Source organism: Scardinius erythrophthalmus, assembly GCF_964197995.2.
Source record: "Scardinius erythrophthalmus genome assembly, chromosome: 6".
NCBI lineage: Eukaryota > Metazoa > Chordata > Actinopteri > Cypriniformes > Leuciscidae > Scardinius > Scardinius erythrophthalmus.
Window position 1 is genome coordinate 9,048,837 of NC_138226.1, and position 23,657 is coordinate 9,072,493.

Genomic DNA, 23,657 nt, shown 5'->3' on the forward strand with positions numbered 1-23,657 from the left:
ATCGGCAGTATAGTACAGCGGAAGCAGCACAGTCGTTCTTCATCAACCTGAAAGACTGTCAAAAACTATTTTCAGAGTGGCCAAAACAAGAGCCAAATTAAATTGTTCATGCTGTCTAAACTATTTTTACTTGTTTTTTTGTTTGTTTTTGTTTTTACATTTTGTCCTGGATTTGTCCCTTCTTAATACAACAAATCTGGTCATAAAAAAAGAAAAACCTTTTTAAAACTGATAAAAATATCAGAAATATCACAAATATTTTCACCTGTCAATCAAAGGTGTTCCCTTGAATGTTTAATAATTAACTCATTTGATCATGCTTCCAGCCACCAATAATAATTTTGTTTAAACCATTGTATTACATTTAAACAATTCCATTGATTTTTGACAAAAACAGTGCAGAAAATGTGTAAAAAGTATTTTTTTTTTTCATGCCCAGTCGGAAGGGCCATGCTGAGATTTTAGATGAATCAACAGTTTTTATGCTCAACATGAAAATGACAATAATCAAAAAGAAAATTTGCTGTTGAGGATTAAATGTTGCATGTGTAGTGCAAACATAATAAAGTGATTTCAAACAGGATTATGAACCCACAGCAGAATACTTCCAGAGATTTACAGCAGGATCAGAAAGATCAAAGAGAAAAAAATGTCTATACGAGCCAAGTGCAATAAATAGCATTCTGTTTTTTTCTACTATAATAAACATATGGCAACTGAAAAGTCTGAATAATCAAAAAATAAACACTGATGTATACACATGAGTAACAGACCACTTCTAATGTCTTGATTTTCACGTTCACAAGAGTTCACAAATGTAAAATATGTGCAAATGGTCCCCTTAATACCGATTTGAAGATCTGTATTGTGATTGCTTCAGCTAAAAGAGCATATTCTCTCTGGTGATGAGGTTATTATGATGGGTGGAGAGGAATTAAATTAAAACCTCTGAATAAAGAGCAGGGTGGGAGAATCTGATCTGCAGCCATTAGAGATACAGGGAGGGAATAATGTTGGAAGATAATGCATGATTCCTCCGACTGTTGCAATTTTATAAACACAGAAAACACAAAGTAATATAACAGGAGCAAGAGGAAAATGCTAAATGTAATCTGAGTCTATCCACCATCATCTGGCCTGCCCTAATCCTCCAAGGCAGTCATTACATTCGAACATAAACCGGCCATAAGCCTGCTCCATAATTCCACGCCATAAGGAGAATTTGACTGCAGAAAGTGTTCCTTTCATCCTAAACTGTCATAAAATACTCCAAATCAACTTATGAACCCGTTCATAAAATGAATGTCAAATACTACATTGTGTATTTTGTACTTTTTCTAATTGCACAATACTTTTTAATATAACATTCTCAGCTTGTGATTCTGTGAAAATAGGATGGATGTTACACAAATAGAATCAAATCTATTGTGTTGCTTTGTCTATAGTTCAACAGAAAGATAAACATGTTCAAACAATATGTATAATTTAAAAAAGGGTTCAAAATTACCCATAACTAAAACCTGACATTCAATATTCAAATTTGTGTGTGTACAATAACTTCATAATATAGCTGGAGAATAAACCAAGCCCCTTACAATACTTCATTACAAGAAAACTGTAGTTTTTAAATTACCTTTTATTTTATTAAACACACACACACACACACACACACACACACACACACACACACACACACACACACACACACACACACACACACACACACACACACACACACACACACACACACACACACACACACACACACACACACACACTCACATATATATATACATATATACACAGACACACATACATGAAATATATATATAAAGTTAGAACTTTTTAAAAGTTATCACAAATAAAAAAATAATAAAAAAATATTTTGTAACCTTTATATTTGATAAAATATAAATTTTAAATACATTATATAGATATCTTATACAACAGACATAACTTTGCAAATCGTTTCATTACATTAATATTCCACATTGCTCTCTTTTTAATCAAAATAATTGAGTTATTAAATTGTATTAAAATGTAAACTTATTAAAATGTTTGTTGGTTGCAGCCCTAATCGGGAGCTAAAAGTTTTTAAAGGGAGAATTTTGACTATCTTTCAAAAAATATTCAAAATCATATCCTCCAGTTTACATTAATAATAACCAAAAACACTGCTGATTAAGACCAAGCCAATTGTGCATAAACCTATAGTCTTCATTTTCCTTCATGCACAAAAATGAGCAATCACACAGTTCTTGCTAGTTTCCCTAATCAAAATTTTCCTGAGAAACGTATCGATTAAACCAGCCACTCATCCAAATATTGATTTCCTAATCATGCAGTACAAGCACACTATGTCAAAACCAAGTGATAATACATCTTTTCACTGTAAAAACAAAATGTAGGTTTTCTGGCACACGTTGCCGGTGGGCATGAAGAATCACCAGGGCTGGGGTCCCTTTGGCTGGGCGTTGTGTTATGAGGGAGGAGGGGGCGCATGAACACTCATATGTGAACAACTCTAGAGGAGCCTTTTGTTGCAGTACGCGTGTCTGCAGGGGCACCCTCCCCTACTCAGCCTGACAGGCGGCTTGAAAACTGTCAGCCCTGATCACTCGCCCTTGCCTGGATCTCAACCCAAATTATAATCAAGAGCTCAGTCGCCCAGCAATGCCAATGTAAGATCAAGCAAAACCAATCCAGCGATCTGAGATCCAGGATATTGGTACCAACCATCCATGCTACGCTAACCGCCTACTAATCGAAAGAGACGAAATGCTAAATGGAGACACCTCTGGTCGTTTCCAGGCATCACAGTGAAAACCATTTTTGAAATCATCTACATGCTGGTAGAAAGCACAATACCGATTAAAACCTGACTCTTTAGACACAGTACATATCTGCAAATAAACTGGCTGCGCTTTCTAAAGAGTCTATAATGCAATGTTCAACCCTTGAATTAGAAACTTCTATGGCACCAACAACCCATTAGACATGTTGCGAATATGGCATCATGACAATATAAACACACAAATTAAAACTCTTAAGGTTCTCAGGTTCAGAATAACTTAAAAGATTGTAAAAAAACGTTTGTTCTGTTCATACATAAATCTGTTAAAAACTGGCAATTGGACTCCATACCAATAGTTTTTAGGATGAAATCTCTTCTGCTTCATTGTGACAGATAAAGAACCCATGACGATAATTGAAGTAACGACGGCGAACAAAATTGTGTACCTCTCTAGAAGTATTAATCAAAGGGCCGAGCAGCGTTTAATGTTACGAACTGCCATCAAGGTCGGAATCGCAACTGAGACTGACACACAAGTCACAATCCTTCACGCCATACTGTCTGCGGCATACAAAGCATTGTCGAACAATATACGGATATAACACAAACGCCACAACCTACAGCAAATAAAGCAAATCACTTCAAAAATATCTCAAGCTACTTGGCTTAGACTACAACACCACATACTTCCAACAGTTTCCAAAAAAATCTTCAGATGTAAAGACTATTTAATTTCATGTTAAATGGTCAAAAATCTAGATATAGTCCCAAACTGCTAGCATTAGGAAACTTGGGCCTAGAAGAATGATTCCAATGGATGATTCTAAAGGAGCATCATCCATAAAGACATCGTTAGGTTAATTTTTCAGTGAACGGACATACAAAATGCTGTTTCTTATGACCAGTCATAGCTGACCAGGCCACAGTGTTATATTGAAACATATGCCAAAAAATTACGTTTGAAAACGTAAAAAGATTTACCTTCAAAGAGCTCCTAACCGATGGCTACCAATATTGATGTTCGGAAAGGACTGAAATTAAAAACCACAGAGGGAAAATGATGTCTCCAGCGATCTCTCGCTCAGCCCCAATGGAACGACACCATTTGATTGGTCCTGGTATGAGGTCATGTGGGTAAGGCGCTGGACACGTGATCCCTCACCGGATACAATGCGCAAAACAAAAAAAAAACGCCTAAATCCAAATTTCACTGCAGTAGTCCCTTGTTTGTCGACAGCATTATCACTGCTTGGGCTGAGGTAAAGGTTTTTGAGGCTAGAGAAGTCCCAGTACGCTCAGCGAGCAGCCCCAGGGGTATTGGGGGTGGAATCGGCACCCAAGACTCCAGCCGTCTGGGTATCTCCAGCGGGCGACACGTCAACGAAGCTGTACCCACCACTGTACATGCCCACTCCTGCAGTCTGGTCCAGCCAAGGGTGTCTGGTCACCATCTGTACACTCTTACATCAGTTACTTTTGTCATTACACTCTATACTTGTCTGTTGTGACATTTAAGCTTCAACCTTCATATGCTTCCATGCCCTTTCTTCCTATCCCTCATCCCACTCTGTCCTCATTTTTTCAGAGCTAAAATACGCATGGCATGAACAATAAAAACAGGCGAACAGACATCAGACAGACCAAGAGGTTTAAGCAGGGTGAGGGGTGGCTTTCGATCAACATCACAATGTCTGACAGTCATTTTTGTCTACCAGCCATTTTAATCTGGCAGAGTGAGGAATTATGGGGAGCTGCGCTGGCACAATCTGGATTAAAAACCCTTGGCTAATTCGCTTCAGTTGATCAGGAGACTTAATCATGAATCATTGAGGTTAAAACCCTGTAGAATCACGACTCATTTACAGGAACTACAAATTGTTACTGAGACAAATATTTGAAAGCCTTTGAAAGGTTTTAAAAAGTCACTTAAAGCACAGTACGTGAACAATTGAGAATCTAGGTACTGCTGAGGTAAAGACAAACCTAAGACATCAACTTGAAAGCATTTAACTATGAGAACCCATCGAATGGGTGCTTCTTCCGTGAGGTAAATTCGATCCGGTCACTGAAGACAGAAACACTCATTCAAAGAGACAAACGTTCAAACATTCACAAAGGGAAATAAACTTCAAGTGATTCCTGTGGAGAAGCACAAACCAAAATCAGAAACCCAAGATAAACTTTTTAGCATCCTTACCAGTTAAAGGGAATTTCTCAAGGTTCAGAGATGGAAGACAATAGGCAAAATGAGAGGAACGTGAATGCGCCTAGTCCTATAAGTAAACTCGACCATTGCCTCAAGCAAGGTCAAAAGGCAGGGTGGGGTGGGAAGCACAGTGGAGTTGTTTGGGAACAGCATTGGGTTCATCATACACTCATCAATTGAGCAAGCTAATAGGCAATGACGACCATTAAGGAGACAAAGATACAACAATCGTACAGAGTTTGAAAAGGTGAAGGGAACCTGATCTCATAGAAAGAAAATGTATTATTATTATTTTTTTTTTTTACAGAACATCAAATCAGTCTCTTGCTCTTCAAAGTACTCTCCTAATGTATGTCCGACAGTGCAGAAGCACTCCCTGGATTGATCCGTTTAACTTTGTCTGTAAGCCCTAATTGAGCCACAGGCCTGCGGGGTTTAATTAAGAAGCTCATTACTGACTGCATGACACAAGGACCGCTGTACTGGCTCAGTGCCTTTGCTTCGAGAGGCCTGAAAAATCCATAAATCGCTAGTCAGAATGTGCAAATGCCAACATGAGTACCGCATGACAGCGGCCTCTTATTTTATGCACTCGAGCAAAATCTCTTTCCACTCAGATCCTTAAAAAGAGTTCTTCAGGACGTTATTAGTGACAATACGGGTTATTTTTTACCGTGGAAAGAAAGGTTCTGACCCCACTACCTTCGAAATGCTCGAGGTCAGTGTGAGAATGGCTCTTCCTTTCTAAGAGGAAGTGGATGCTTAAGACACGTTGCCGTGCAGGTTTGGAGGAATTCTATAGTTTAAGTGCATCCCTTGGCCATACCTTCACACACACAGGGTGAGGATAAGTGGAAAATTCTGTTGCCTCAGGTTTCAGTCATAATGTTGCAAAAGCTTTTACGTTAGACTTAGCTAGAGTTGGTAATGGAAAATTTCGCCTGACCATCCATTTGGTTGCAGTGAGAGCTTTCAATAAATGGGACACCCCTGCAGCTAAAACCAATAGCTTGTGACATCCATTTCAAATGGATCTTTCAGAGTGGAACTGTCACCTTTATGGTGCATAAACAACCTTGATAATTCACAGAGCTAAAACATGCAAGGCCATGTAATGTACAAAATGTTCAACCAAAAAAGTAGAAAATTCTGTTATCATTTATTCACCTTCATGTTGGTCCAAACATGTGTGACTTACTTTCTTCTGTGGAACAAAAAATCTAAATTTTTAAATAAATTGTAAATTAAAAAACTTGCAAAGACTTGTGGCTTCAACTTTTGCATACCACTAAAAAAAAAGGATTACAAGAAAGCACGTCAAAGCAAGTAGTTTACAGTGACATGAGGGGGAGTTGTTGACATTTTTATGTCTGGGAGAACTATTCTTTTAAGGCAGTGGTTCCCAAACGTTTTAGAGTTTGTACCCCCTGAGGCGTTTACCAACCTTCAGCGTACCCCCTCTCTTCCACTTAGTCAAAAGATTAGGTCATTTGAAAAAATATATATGTTATTTTAAAGGGGTGGTATAATGCCCCTTTTTACAATATGTAAAATAAGCCTCTGTTGTCCCCAGAGTGTGTATGTGAAGTTTTAGCTCAAAATACCCCACAGATAACTTTAAGGCATTTTAAAATTGTCCCTTTTTGAGGGTCGGTAAAAACGCATCGTTTCGTGTGTGTGTCCCTTTAAATGCAAATGACACAGACACAGAGGGCGGGGCTTCAAGAACTCGTGTGTTATCAGCTCCGATTACCTCATGCAGACACGCACTAAAATGTCAGAAACTATTCTGCCTTTTATGTTTAAACTGGATTCGGACAATGATGGAGAGACTCAAGAAGAAGTGACAGCATGTAGAATGCAACAGGATGTTTATGAATGGTTAGGTGATGAATTTATGTTGCTGACATGGAGTTAACTATCAAGTCTTTGATTAGCATATTCTGTCATGATAATCTATAAAATTGCTTGTGTGGGAACTGTTGTAAGATGCCTACAGAGTGACATGCTATTGCCTTTGTTTTACGTGCTGTATTGCATATGAAAACTCGGATGCGACAGCTTGAGCAGACTCACAAATGTGCTTCAATACAACAACACTTCCTCTTCTCAACATGGAGTGCGTGTTCCCTGGGGCAGGGTCTATGTACATTTTTAGTGTTCGTGATGTCACTAACTCGGGAGGAATGTCATGTAGTCCCTTCCAGCCATTTGTTTTAGTCCTTAAAAAACGATTTCTTTAAAAGTAAATATCTCCCTTTGCTTTGAACTTTGAGCGTTGTAACTTTGCAGATGTTGTTATGCTCAAACAGCAACATTACACACTAACTAAAGTTAGAAAAGTGAAATCATAATCCATCATAATCATTTTGTTTGCGTGACCACTCTGTCACCTCGCATATCCAAGTTTGGAAACCATTACTTTAAAGGATTTTTTCATTCTTTCTCTTTTCTCTGAGAGAGGTGAATTTAAGCACAAAGACAGCCACGGAGAGAGACATTTCTTATATACCCTTTTGTTTATGAATCTATCAAGATACTTTTTCCCATTAAGTGCATATGAACACAACTAAGATCCCTTCCAACTATCCATGCATCCCTTTCTTGTTCAACTAGTAAGGCTTCTCATATAGAATCGGCAGATATTTAAAGGGATAGTTCACTATTGTTGTTTCAAACCTGTATGACTTTCTTTTGTGGAACACAAAAGATGTTTTTGAAAAGGTATTTTTTGACCACACTGACTTTCACAGTTATTCCAAATACCTTCTTTCGAGTTCAAAAGAAAGAAAGTCAAAAAGGTTTAGAATGACAACGAGGGTGAATAAATTATGAAATGGTTTACCTCTAAGTGAACTATCCCTTTAGCACTGCTAAAATCCTACAAAAAGGAAGAGTCAACAACAGCTTTGCCAGGATACCAAAATTTGTGCTGTGTGTAAAGTTTTGAATTTAGGATCAAAACTTCACACTCACAGAATGAAACTTGAATCTGTCTACTGCGGATGCAAGAATGCAAGCTGCTCTTTAAAGGCAATTTATTTAGAGACAAGCAGCAGAATGAATGCAAACACAGGCATATGTGCATTGCATGCAGTGTTACCGAGGGAACGTTTTTTGTTGGTTTTGAGAGAAATTAATACTTTTATTCAGCAAGGATGCATTCAATTTATCAAAATATTTTATAATCGTACAAAATATTTCTATTTCAAATAAGTGCTGTTTTTTTTTAAACTATCAACATGTCATAAAATCATGAAAAACATACATTAAGCAGCACAACTGTTTTCAACATTGATAATAATAATAAATGTTTCTTGAGCACCAAATCAGCATGTTAGAAAGATTTATGAGGGAACATGTGACACTGAGAACTGGAGTAATGATGCTTTGAAATAACAGGAATAAATTAAAAATATATTTATGAATTTAAAATGTATTAACTTTAATATGGAATATGACTATTTTTAAGGTATTTGTAATAAAATAAAATGCTGCCTTGGTGAGAATAAGGGAGTTTTTTCAAAAACATTAAACAATCTTACTGACCCCAAACTTGAACGGCAGTGTACGTTTTATACACACTATACCAAAGCACTATTCAAACATGCTAGAAACAAGATTAAAGGAGAACTCCGGTCAATTTTAACATTGAGCTATTTTTTTTGTACATTTGGAGTGCTGTCAATACAGAGAACAACGACAAAAATCGGTGTTGCCTACACCGAGTTATTCTATTTTTAAAATTTGCACCCTATTGACTTCAATGGGGCAAGTAGCAAGCCTGCTTTTTAGCCTCTTAACATCCTTTAAGTGTCATTACAAGTGCACAGAAAATGTGAGTGATTCCTTCCGAGTGAACACGAGTGAATCTGACTGCAGTAGATGTTAGAGATATTAATAAAAATGAAGTTAATTCAGCCAGCGCTCATACCTCTGTTTGCATCCTGTTTTCGGTGGAAGGCCATAGTAATCGATTGTCGAGTTCACGCGCATAGGTTTAGTGCCTATGATCACGCGCGTGAACTCGACAATCGATTACTATGGCCTTCCACCGAAAACAGGATGTAAACAGAGGTATGAGCGCTGGCTGAATTAACTTCATTTTTATTAATATCTCTAACATTTAAGTCAATTTTTCACTCGGAAGGAATCACTCACATTTTCTGTGCACTTGTAATGACACATCAAGGATGTTAAGAGGCTAAAAAGCAGGCTTACTACTTGCCCCATTGAAGTCAATAGGGTGCAAATTTTAAAAATAGAATAACTCGGTGTAGACAACACCGATTTTTGTCGTTGTTCTCTGTATTGACAGCACTCCAAATGTACAAAAAAATGAGCTCAATGTTAAAATTGACCGGAGTTCTCCTTTAAGAGTGAAAAAGAAAAAAGTAAAGTAAAAGATGAAAAGATGTCTGCTGTGTGTTGCTGCACTTCTAAACAGTAAATGTTTTCTGTGAAAACACTTTAGAAAGCTTTCATTTAAAAAGTTGGGGTATATATTTTGAATGAAACGAAAAATAAAAAAAGCAAAAGCCAATCGCATAGAAAAATAATGCAAAAGAATCATTTGGTGTGGAGATATTCAGCTATTGTGTATCAAGAGGAAACAGGCGCTGCATATTATTGTGGTCCATCCTGCTAAGATGTCTGTTCAGGTCAGCATGGCAGCACACTACATGGCTCATCCTTCCTTAAAGCAAAGCCTCATCATCCTTCAAACAGCACAAGTGATTCAGAGAGACCTCTGGAGTCTTCTGGGTCTTTCCTTCCTTGCTGTCCTATGCTATATCCTCTCTGATCTAGAACACAGAGCCCAAACACTGCGGCTCATGTGGCCGGGTGTCGAGACCCAGTGACACAGGACTGAAGTGGCCGAGGAAGATGTCACAGCGACTCACTGATGAAGTTCTCATGCCAAACCCCCTCTCCCTGTACACACTTAAGGCTATTCTTCATAGCATGTTTGACTCCAACTGTCTACACTGGCAACTTAAACATACAATACAGAAAAACAAATGGAATCAAAAATCTGTTAGAAAGGTCCTGCATTGCTATCTGAAAAAAGGATAATAAAACTGAAACTGCATTGTCAGCGAGGATGTAATTGCAAAGGCCTGTAGAACAAGTCTAAATAAATCAACATGCATTTATCAGTGTCTGAACGTTTGTCTCAGGGGAGTTATAAGATGTCATTTGGATGTTTTATTTGCATTCTGACGAGAAGGCAAGAGTGATTACAAAAAACATCTGCTCTCAGTCGCAGAGTTTTGAAGAACAAACTAATTGTTCTGTAGGGTCTCTCCTAGTTTCTATCTAGAAAAGCTGGTACCTTGCATGTTACACAAATTCTCTTGTATTTCTGGGGGCTCATTGGAAGATTAATGTTGCAGATATTTGTTCAAAACATAAATGTAATTGTGAGCTAATTTAAAATAAGGAGGCGTTACATTGTTTCTGAGAAATAAACTCGTAATTGTGAGATATATAGTTGCAATAAATAGTCACAATATTCAGAAATCATGAGAAATAGCTGAAATTCTGAGAGTAAATTATGAGAAAAAACATTTTTCACACAAAGCAGAAATTAGCTGTTCTGGAGGCAATTATACCTGATTCTCTTCAGAATATTCTGTTTTTAACAAGGCTTAATGTATTTTAATGTGCCTATGTACAGTATCCCTGGTTGGAAATCAATGAAATACGAGACTAGAAGAACCGGGGGAAAAACAGAAAAAAAGAAAAGAAAAAGAGAACAGAATTCAGTCACCCATCTGAGGGAAAAAAAAAATAAGAGCTGTGTATATATATGAATATTTTATGCACGCAATAACCAAATATGCAAACAACATTGTAAAACATGCTTATATAAATAAGCTTTCAGAATGAGTAGATCTATAAAATCAAAGCCAAAATGCCTGCCTTTGTTGTTTTCTGGAGCACTGAGAAGTGTGTGTGTGTGTGTGTGTGTGTGTGTGTGTGTGTGTGTGTGTGTGTGTGTGTGTGTGTGTGTGTGTGTGTGTGTGTGTGTTGTTTAATGCCCTGCCTTAGAATCAGTCAGGCTGCATCAGCATCAAAGTGAATCATTAGTGGCAGAGGAAAGTATTGCAAAAAAAGCTTGAACAGAAACAAACAATCCATGTGCTGTTGAAAAGCATGACTGTTAAACAAGGCAAATTATGCAAAACACAAAAGTGCATTCTGCTCGAGACCGGATCAATGTGGCAATCGCTCTGGATTTCAAAAAAGCTCAGCTGACAGGCAGGGGCGGTTTTGGGGGGGAACTTTTGCAAGGTTGTTAAAACGATCAAATTAAGTGTTTTTCCTTCTACAGAGTACTAAAAACCTCCCACGTCCACAGTGTTCAGTGACATAAGTCGCAGACTATTCCATTAGATAACACATCCATATTGGACATTAAAACTATTTGGGGAGAAAATCCTATTAGCTATTATTGCGGCAACACTACTACACCTATGTCCCATCCTAACCACTGTACTAAATACAGATAAAGCTAATGCTAAGAATCTACGCTAACTTGAAGCTATCCTAACAGATGAAATTCTATGCTACTAACTAACTATGCTTCTAACAATACTACACTAACTGTGAATTAACTACCTAGGCTACACGAAATAATCTAAATAACTATAAATGCTATGCTAACTAGATGCTAATATACGCTATCCTGATCGTTTTCAATACACGCAATTCCGACTCCTGACTCGCTACAGTGGTTTTGACAGAACAAGATGCTTTTATACCAGGGGCTGCCAAGGGCGAGGTGAGCGCGTACCAAGGGTGTGGTGAGCTGGTACCTGCTTACGTCACAGGGTACCACAACTGCCAATAGGAAAATTCAACTGCAGTAGCCACCGTTCAACCTGAAGAGGGCGCTCCATTGATAGCTATTTAATTAACACTTTGAAGGCCCAGAATGGTAGGAAAGACATTGTTAAAATAGTCCATGTGATTACAGTGGTCCAAACTTAATTTTAAGAAGCGACGAGAACACTTTTTGTGCGCCAAAAAAACTAAATGACTATATTCAACAATTTCTTCTCTTCCGTAGTCTCTGGGGCGCGTTGACGAGAGCACCACGACGCTCTTGCTTTTTAGACAAAATTGAGCAAAAGCAGACAATATTGTCTCTAAAATATAACACAATACAGTTATTATGAGCTGTTGTATAAAATCAATATCACATTTGCACTCGTGCTATTTCGCAGTTATTATGAACTGTTGTATAAAATCTATATCACATTTGCACTTGTGCTATTTCGGACAAAAACAGCACTCACAATAAACTGTGATATTGCTTAACTATATCATGATATAAATATGAGACAAAAACTTATACAGGTGCATTTGTGCCCTGATATCTTGGAATTTTAGAGGCATTCTAACTGCATTCTACAGGCTACATCACACAGTGAGTTGTTGCCCTGCTTCATGTTCATCATCAATAAACTGTATAAAATGTAATATGACTTACGTAGGTCTGGGGCGGGGCGGGTACGTTAAATGCATTACTAATTTTAACGCATTATTTTTCGCCATAACTAATTAAAGCTGCAGTCCGTAACTTTTTTTGTGTTCAAAATTTACAAAACTTATATAACGAGCGAGTACCTCATGAATCCATTTTCCAAACCGTGTTTTTGTCTTATCCCGAATCACTACGGTACACCTATAATAAGTGTTTATATGCAGACTATTTTAGACTGGCTCTGGTCGTACCACTGTGGAGTAGCCCAGTACCGGCGTGACTCGTCATAGACATGAACAGAGAGAAGTAGCTCGGGCTACAATGTTCTTCCGCAAGACACATGCAGTTCTGTTTATTAACCGCAAGAGCGGCAAAAGTTACAGACTGCAGCTTTAATTAGATTAACAGGTTAAATCGACAGCCCTAATTACAACATTTAGACAACTTGGATTATTCTATATATATACTGGAGGGCTGGGGGTGGTTCTGCCTTTAGGGAGGCAATTACAATAGTCTAGAACAGGGGTGCAAAACTCAATCGCATACTTCTCAACTATTTAGTAGGTGAAAAACAGTATGTCAAAAAAAGTAGTATGTCTGAATTCACAGTACTCAAAATAAAAAGAGTAGGCAAAAAGTACCCAGATGACCTACTTCTTCCAGCAATATTCTTTTTATTTAATCTGCTCCAAGAAACTGCACTTCCTGAATGAAGCAAACATCAAACACAACTTCAGTCTGAACACAGAAGACGACAGGACCATTTAGAACAAACACTAGTAAATACTAAAAGCGCATGAAACTGTCAAGTGTACTTAAATTAGTCAATAAAAATGCTCACACACACTCGCACATGCATGCACTCTCACTCGACTCGCGCACACACACACACACTCACACACACGCTGTCAAATTTAACATAGTGGGTGCATTTTTTATTACTCGTTTTTGTGTTTCCGCCATTTTGTTTGACGAATGACACCAGGGAAACGTCAGTAGGCTATTATCGATTATGGTCTATTACTGCATCGATGCAGAATCGTTCACATCCGCATTGGGATGCATCAATGCAAAGATTAATTTCAACACCCCAAATATATATTATGCAAGGCTTACCCTGATTTTCAATTTCAGTTGGCTGGATCATCTTTCAGTACAATGTATCTCACAACTGGCAGCAATACCTTTTCATGGTGGTACATTCCACATAACAAATTTAAAAAGCAGAATTCATATCAGAAAGCAATTTCAAGATTTGGTAAATATTGCAAAAGGACATCTTACAATGGCATAGGGCTCGACAATAAGAATGGCCTGATGCCCTGGGGTCAGTGTGAGAGGGTTTCGGGACTGTCACTTGTCTAAGCAGACCAGAGCTTTGTTGAAAGGTTGTTGATCTTATACTTGTATTTTTATGTAAATTATCATGCAATTAGTATTGTTTTGCATCATATCATTGTTTTCCAGCACAAATGTGTTTTATAAATATATAGCTGTCATGGAGTTACAATGCAGCTGTATAATTTCCATCTATTGCAAAATTAAAAACCTACAATTAAAAAACATGAAAATGAATTACAAAATAATTGTTCTACAGTTTAAAAAACAAAACATACATACACACACACACACACACACACACACACACACACACACACACACACACACACACACACACACACACACACACACACACATATATATATATATATATAAATTGCCATAATTAATTTAATTATAAAGCTGCAATGCCACTTCATGAATTGTATTCATGCATTTAATTTTTGTATTTAAAGAAAAACAATAATAAATAAATAAATATACACTATATATAGATTTTATTTCTGGTACATATAAAAATACATATCTAAAAATATAATGCATTTTTGTGATGGGTGACAGAAAGTGTTGCAAATGTTAGAAAATCATAACCATCAGAAATCCTTACAGTCGAGCCGAGCCGCATGAGAGTACAGAGATAAGCCTCGACCACCAAGTTGTAATAATGTGGGGGGTTTTATGACTGGGCATGTTCTTGCTCATCCTCTCTGTGGTTGCTTCAAAACATTAATCACTTAAAAAACCTCAAGAGTGAGATATTGACATCTTAATAATTAGGTCAATTTGCCATTCACTTCATGAGCCGAATATAAAATGCTTTTGATTTATAATGACTGAGTCTATGATGGACAAAAAAATAGGTGCTAAAGAAATCATTGCACTCTGCTCATGTAAATGTATTCTGTAGCTGGTAAAAAAGTCATTCCAGTGAGCTTGAATATAAATTGATTTGTGGTAATGTTTACATAAGTTGCATGGTCATTGCCGTCATGAGCCACATACATTAAGAGAAGTTCAATTTGAATTACGAAATCTGTAGATGCATGCAACGGAGAAAAAAAAAACATGCATCCAAACTCTCACAAACAAACACAAGTGTACGTGCCAAGCTGTGCACTATGAATATATGAATACTTAAGAATGACAAATTAGAGTCACGACCACACAACACACCAGACGGAGTTGGTCTTAAACGGGGGTGAAATAGTCTATCATATGTCAGGCTTTGACTGCACTGGAAACATTAACTGTGACAAACAGGGGACTCCAGTCCCCGCTGAGCTGATAATGGTAGCACTGAGATGTTAATAAAAGTAATCTGCGTGCGCCCTGCATTCACTCATCCCGCAGTCACAGATGGGCTTGCCTTTAATGTGCACCCAGATGACAAGAGCATCATTTAAGCCAAAATACCCGAAAAGCCAACGCATGCAGCAGAGACTTGAAGTGCTCCAGCATGCTAACTACCCACAATCCTCTTCATCCATCCTCCCTGGACTCTAGAATAATCTTTTGCACCATGTTTCGCATATTATTTCCCCAAGCAACTTTGACTTTCAAAGAGAAACTTTATAAAAAAGGAGATGCTGGACAGGAGAACATTCTGTACTTCTGTCACTGATTGAAGAAATGTATCGACATGTGGACCTAGTCAGAAATGTCAGATCTGTGTTCAGACAACAACAACAACAACAACAACAACAACAACAACAAAAATCGAACCTTGTTGTAAAACATGTTATAAGTGAATCTCACGAAACCTGTCAATAACATGTCTAGGTGAATCACACGAAATGAGTGATTCACATGAAACTCGTCAAGAACATGTCCAGGCTTATATTATATATATATATATATATATATATATATATATATATATATATATATATATATATACACACTAGTACAGTTCAGTAAACACACACACACACACACACACACACATATATATATATTATTATTATTATTATTATTATATATATATATATATACACATACACAGGGCTCGACATAAAGGCTTGTCTGCTGGTCCGGGACAAGATCTTTTTAAGGGGCAAGTGAAAGTTAATTTTACTTGCCTGATCGGACAAGTAGGCTAGCCTAATAAAAACTTCAATAACAAAAAATAACAAGGGAATCACCAAAACGTCACAATGATTCTGCATTAATTTCAGTGTAAATATTAAGTACATTTTAGATGCAATATTGACTGATTTTGTTCTATTTAAGAAGCGAAAATAGTCTAACACTTAACTCATTACTGAATGATTCAGCGTTTTGAACTAATCGGTTGAGTCAAAGATTCAATGACCCATTCATAAACAACTGCCTCATTCCTGAACAAATCAGCCATTTGAGCAAATCATTTGAATAAATTAATCAATTACTCACTCATTAAGACGGTCACCTGCCGCCACCTACTGGTAGTTTAGTTTCGTGTTTAAAAGTATCATTTTTTCCAAAATTTCTTATTTGTATATTCAAAAAAATATTTAATACAATCTCATAACACTTTTTAATGCAGTTTTAATTTTTCAGTGTAAATTATTTGATTTGATTGGTCATAGCCCTATAGTGTCTTATTATTCTAATTTAATTTATTGATTAAATGTAAGAATTTAAATTGAAAGATGAGGGAAATATTTTAAACGATTAGGAATATATATATATATATATATATATATATATATATATATATAGGATCTAACCTCAAACTTTTGAACAGTAGTGTATAAAATGTTCTGTATTGTTTCTTTTTGTTTTTTTGATAATAAAATATAATGCAGCAATACGAATCTATTGAAAATCACCATTGAAAATAAAGGTAATCAGTGTCACATTACAGTAATGATATGTTGGTGGAAAAAGACTTTTTTTTTCCTGTGATACATGAAAAGTACTGTAATGTATTACAGTAAATAAAACCCAATGAGAATTACATCCAGACACATTATGGCAGAGGTTCTCTTACTACTTATCAACACTCCCCTTTTGCAAAACAATTAATTTTTGTCCTTAGATTTTGGGGTGAATCTGTTGGGCAGTATCTGTTAAATGTACTGAAAAAATTCTATCACCATAAAACATCAGACAATTATGCCAGGACACATGAAGAAATTTGGTCATATATTGTGTCAGAGCTGGTTAAATTTGACTACCATCCAACTCTAAGCACTTCTCAACATCTAAGCGAAGACTGTCAGGGTGAGCTCGCTCGCGTAGTGACAAAGCTTCGACATCCCCTTTCGCCACCAACAAGAGCCAACGTGTGACACAAGCTCTCGATGGTTCACGCGAGTTATTTTTAATGCTCTATTCCGCAGTCCCTGTGCTGATCGCCCTTGAGCAAAAGCTGCCAATGTGGCAAAACTACTTGCGATGACAAAGGACAAAAACTCCCTTGAGAGTTCCCTCTGAGGTTTCTGAGACAGGTCAGTGTGAAGGAAAAAACCATGACGCAACATCGTGTGCGGAAACCTCTGGAACTACCCATGGCGACAGATGCAAACACACACACATCCGCCATTAATATTCATTACGATAGTTAGCCTAATTTCTACAGCATTCGCTCAGTCAGAATCAACCAGGCCCTGAACAGGCGCAAGCACAGTCAGCAAGAAAGCATCACGTCACACCGGCTAAATATATCACAGTCAAATTTTTCCCATACTACTGCAAATGACTCTCGTCTCCAGAAACACGCTCATAACATTCAATGGGGGAAAAAAATCAATTCATACGCCGTGCTCAGAGCTTCTGTGCTTTGAATTCAGCACAGAAATAAACCCACGCGCTTCAAGGCCTACAACAGAGAGCGAAAGCTCCCAGCCGAATGGATGCTGATTTATCAATAGTTTTCCAACGCAAAAGGTCATCCCATTTCCCAAAATGACATATCCTGCTCAAAAATGGGCCTAAGAGGAACCTGCAAGAACCAGTTCAGCAAGATTATAAGGGATTCTAATAGGCACACAGTCAAAGAAAGGGCACCGTACTCACCAGAGTTGCAGAAAGTTGTGGATCTCAGGACATAAATGGGGAGATTGGACAGATGAAGAGGGGAAGAGAGCGCAGCTGTGTCGCTGTGCGGATCAGTTCATCAGCCTTTAGACTTCTTTCCAGGTTGATAACCGGCCCATTCTGCAGGCAGAAGGGCAAATCAAAACAACACACTGTCAGTTTAAGCCACGTTTGTCAGTCATGCGAGGCTGCCATACGTTGCACCTTCTCCACATCAGGGTCTCTGTGTAGCGAAAGGGGGTTTGCCTCAAGAGCACGGGTGAAATCGCACAAGCCATATGTGCGCTGATTTACTTAATATCTCACGGTTAACTGAATCCTTAAATGGGAACATTGTGTAAACAAAGGCCAAAAGCATCAGCTTCTAGTTAAGTGTCTAACATTTCTGTGGATGCACCACTTTTGTGGAATTTAACCAAAAAATGTACCATGTTATGAGATTCATAAATACAAGAAATGGTGTCACTGACCAGAGAGGGATCCTAGAAGTCTCTTGGGTTTTCTCTTCCAGGTCATGTGACCACGTGCCGTCACACTTCCAGACGACTTGAGAAAGTTCCGACTGTCCAGTGTATCTCACCTTTTAAATAGAAGCAGATGTGTGAGAAAACATTCAGAAAAATCGAACTGATTCACAGATTTAACTACAGTTTAATGACTTCTATGCATTACCTGAGCAAGTCCTTACTGTTTCTCTGTACAGGAGGTTTACTTTTTATCTGAAATTAAAGGTTTTCTTCTGCTCTTCCAAACCAAGATTCTGCAAGAAAGATGGGGGGAAACATTTGCACATTATATTAAGTAATAAATAAAAGTTAGAATCCAATTCCATTCTATATATTTGCACAGTGCCTTTAATAATACATATTTGTATTTCCTGTTATGTAGGACAATTAAATAGACCTTAAAAAGATTGGAGATCAGATTGATCTCCACTCCTAACTCCCCTACTCCTAACCCTAAACCTGGCAATTTATTAAGAAATATTTCAGGTGTATTTCAGCTTTCATTTTCTAATAGAAATGTTTCAAGCCAAACATGCAGAAATTGGTGTGATTCGTTTAAAATAAACAAAGTGTTTATTATTATAAAATCTATATTATTTAAATATTGCATTATTATTATAACTATATAAATATTTAAGTCTTCAAGTCTTACAGTTAACAGAATATTTCTATTTGGGCATAAATTTGTTATGTCCTTTTATAGAAATAACACCATAAATAACAACACAAATTACAGAAGATCAAAAGGTATTGCATAACAGGAATGATCTGTATTGTTTCAGATTCTCATCCCATGTCTAACACACAAAACTGCATAACAAATTAGCTTGTAGAAATAGTAATGATTTTTTGATGCATATTATTGTAATTGTAACCATCTCTTACGTCTGTGACCGCACTGCCAAATCCAGCCTTCAACTCCAAGCAAAGACAAATTCCTTCAAAAAACAAGGAGACATTTATCAGTAAATGAACATCTTTGTGTGAAAAGTGCTCCCTCTAATGGTTATGTTTGCCATTGTTTAACAAGATGGTGATGAATTTGGTTTCTGGCTCCGAGTGACATAGTGATTATCAAATATATGTATTATAAAATGATTATTTCAGACTACATTTTGATTGGATGAGCCACCTTCAAATCTGCAACAAAAAAAAAAAAAAAATGCCACAAACACACCTATGACCGCACATTTTATATTCATTCAGCAAGTTACTACTTCAATCATTGATTCTGTCTTATTACCACAGGATCAAGCAATAATACAACTAGTAAAATATATTTAGCCTCTAAAGCAGGGTTCACCAGTCTCGGTCCTGGAGGGCCGCTGTCCTGCAGAGTTTAGCTCCAACCAGCTCCAACTTAGCTGTTTGATTAGCTGTTTCAGGTGTGTTTAATTGGGGTTGGAGCAAAACTCTGCAGGACAGCGGCCCTCCAGGACCGAGATTGGTGAACCCTGCTCTAAAGCTTGACATGTCTCAGCGTCCTAAAACACAATTCACAGTACTTAGGGAAGACTGCCATCTACTGGCAAAAGAAACTACTGACACCTACTGTCAATCATTTTCCAGTTAGATGACCACTCTGTGTAAAAAAAGAATCATGCAGACTTCTCCACATGTAATATATTGGCAGAAGAAAAACCTGTTAAATATTTACCCAGTCTAGACTCAGCTAGTCCAAAAACCAATTTGGCCTATTTATTTAGAGGCTTCAAGCGGATGCAGATAAAACACTTCGGTCCTCAGCCCGAGCGATATTGTGCAAACCAGAAGTTAATCAGTTCCTCTAAAGGCGCTTACAATCTGATCTCCTGTTTGACATGGAGCCACTTCGGAGAGTCCCAGAGATGAAATTCTATAATGATGGAGACTGAAATTCAGCACAAGGGCTCGACACACAAATCACACTGTATTAATGTTTAATGATCTCTAAAAGCTCCCATTCCTTTTTCGCTTTCTCAGGGTCCCGCGTCCCGGCGTTTACAGATTATCACCTGACCCCTACTCAAGGACTGTCCCAATGTGACGGCGAACGAACACACATCAGTGAGATTATAGATCTCCGTTGTGATGGCGGTTACAGTGCTCAAAAGATCCATAAAACACATAAGTTATCTCCTTTCGACACACGGCCCAGAGAGACAACCAGACTCACGCTAGGCACATGAACCACACCATGATGCAGACTCCTTTGTTACATATTATATTACACTCAACGAGTGAAGCAGGAATACTATCAAAAGACAAACACATATGGCATACGTATGTTTACATTTGGCTTTTCCCACCGGCGATATTTCAGACGAACAGCCTTTATAATATATTTACAATTTTTCCAATACTGTAGCAGTCACTCAAATCTTTTTTCTACCATAAATGAAATATTAATAAGATCTAAACTATTTATATTGTGAGCATTAATAATGAATTGCAGCCCTTTCAACATTGTGCTTCAAAATGTAATATCAAGCCTGAGAGGAAAGCAGATATTTTCCCATTTCCATTTAGCCGGGGGGGTTATAAATTAAGAGGGTCCATGCTTTGCTAAATATTGTAAACGCACCTAATGCATTAATCAAATAAGTAAATCTTTGTGGGTGCTCGGAGTGCAATAAAGCCAGAGCAGCACAAAACAGCGCTATTGAAATGTGTTTAAGCGTTTCATTACTTTCATTTACTAATAAATAAATGAATCAACTTGGAGACACTTCACTGGCTGTAAAATTTTTGAATCAAATGGCATTTTGATGGAGAGGTTAAAAGGGGAAAGATCTCCACAGGGCTTTTAGAGAAAGTGCAGACTCTTAACTCAGTCATGGAAAAAGTCAGCTCACTTCTGCCGGTGTGCAATTTCATTAACGCTTACATGCAGGCAGGCATTGATTTGCAAAGGAATCTCTCTGAAATGCAGGTCTAATCAATCAAACGTCTCCATTAATTTCAGCCAGGGCTGTCGCTTGAATTCACAGGGCCTCGGATGAAATTTTTATGGGCGGGCCTAAGGAAGTTTATAATATGGAGAAAGCTATCTGTTAGCTTTCCCATTCATCTCAGTGACAGATGTTTGGCTGGCCAGGACCCCCCCGGAAGTGTGCAACGAATGGCCGTCAATGGAAAGATATGTAGATACAGCATCTACCATGTGTAATTGTATGGTTAGTTGGGTATTATTATTTACATTTAGCATTGTTTTTCCTCACCAGTTGAGAAGCACTAGACTATACAGTATACTGTAGAAGAGATTCTCAAGTGATTATTTTATTATCCTCATATGGGATTCTGTGCCTTTTGTGTCCCCAGTAAAGATCATGATCTTACTGCCTTAAAATGTTGAACAATATACATTTTAAAGCTGTCTAAGTCGTAAATAAGAGCATTTGAACAGTAAGCATATTGAAGTTGATTCAATAAAATCATTTGAGACATTTTTCAGCTTCTTTTTGCTCAGACATGGTGCAGACCTAACAGAGTAGACACTGAGAGTATAAACAGAGATTGGTTAAAGTTGAAGAAGTAGTGTATTTAAAGTGCTTTGGTTCATATTGTTTCCACTGTACACAAGAGTAATATTGTAACCAGTTGTATGTGGGAGATAGGAAATCATACATCCATCCATTCTCTAGTCCACCCTACTACTTAAGTTAGTCCACTCTGTTATACTTTGTCCACCCTGTTAAGCAGTTAAAAAAAAATTCATTTAAAAAAAGCAAAATATACTAATACTTCAGTGACAATGAACATTTATGACCATTGAATTGATAATGAACATAGTATGAATAATGTAGTACTCTGAAAAAGTTTGTGAGAAAGTATGTACAATTCATAATATATAATTCATTATATATAAATATTATATATATTCATTTACCCCAGCTTGACCAATAGCATTTTTTAAATGTTTAACATCGACCTATCATGATTGCACACAAATTTATTTTTAAGTTGGTTTCTTTTAAATTTCTTTTGACTTTGATTTTCAAAATTGTACAGTATGTCCAAAGCTAAAAAGAAATACCAGGAATGACCCATATACAAACATAAACATACATGCACACACTTTATACACACTTTACTTTACATACATACATACATACATATAATTTTTTTTTTTTTTTTTTTTTTTTTTATATTGATATTTCCCTGTTACCCAATCAAAACAGATCAGTAGATCAAATACTTAATCAGTAAGTATTTTTGGATCCCGATCCATCAGCTGAGTACTGCTAAAAAAATGTATGTGTCAAATCTGGACAAACCCAACCATCGGGTTTAAAAATGTACTTTAAACATTTAAATATGACTCGAAACAACCCAAACATGGGTCGAAACAACCCAGCATTTTTTAGAGTGGGACCCTTAGTGGACCCCTCTCATCAGGGTCTGGGATAATAGCTTGTCCCACCAGATAACATACCTGATTGAAACCAAAATAAAAAAGAAGAGAACGTTAAGCCACACGAATAAGAATAATAAGAACAGTAAATAATCTGTTGTTTTAAGTTTCAATCACAGTATTTGGAGGACTCAAAGCAACTTTTGAGTTGAACAATTACATTTCTGTGATACCTGGACTATACATCCTGTAAATTCTCAGAGAAATATTAAATTGTTGCTAAATGTATGCCACAGTGCAATAAAGAAAACACTGATGAAAGCGCTTTTTTGCCTGGCAATGAAAATAATGCGGGCGTGACTGTGTGAGTGTTTGGTGGTTTGCTTTCTCATGACAGGATGCTTTGAAAGTCAGTTTGAAAAGTTGAGCAAGGTTTAAAAGCGAGCTGCAGTTTCAGCAGCCCGAGCAAAGCGAATGGAGCCGACCAAGTGCGGAGGGATTACACAGGAACAAAACAAGTCAAGAGGCAGTAAGCATAATGTTAGGAGAACTGCTTATGTGCAGAAACAGTCTGACAGGGCTGTGAGAGGCTGTCACTTACACACAAACACCCAGCAAAGGAGCTTAGAGGAACCTTTAAAAGCATTTCATCTACACCAGCTTGTTTGACTTTGCCACCTCTTTTCATTCTCTGCTATAAAAACCTGTTGAAAATGCAGACATTATTGCATAATCATGCCTTGAGTCACAAATCTATAATTCAATATCACTACTGTTAACACAAATGACTTTCTAGGTATTAGAACTGTACGATAGGAAACACGAGACTCTTTGTATATGGGTAAATGACAAATAAAGACGGCAGAAATGTATTCTTGCAGGATTCATTTCTGAAACACTGAAAATATTTTCAATAAAGGTTGATTTAATTAATAATAATAATAATAATTAGCATTTTTATAACA

General features: G+C 37.2%; 1 protein-coding gene across 6 annotated transcripts in view; it reads right to left on the reverse strand.

The window, feature by feature from the left end:
* Positions 1-23,657, reverse strand: part of pcbp3 (poly(rC) binding protein 3) — a 71,330-nt gene that overhangs the window by 21,576 nt on the left and 26,097 nt on the right. For all 6 annotated transcript variants that reach the window (XM_081367443.1, XM_081367445.1, XM_081367440.1 and 3 more), the window contains 4 exons: positions 19,245-19,297; positions 18,526-18,613; positions 18,324-18,433; positions 17,833-17,973 (listed from right to left, as the gene is read on the reverse strand). The gene's annotated coding sequence lies outside the window, so the exon portion shown is untranslated. The remainder of the gene's footprint in view (positions 1-17,832; positions 17,974-18,323; positions 18,434-18,525; positions 18,614-19,244; positions 19,298-23,657) is intronic.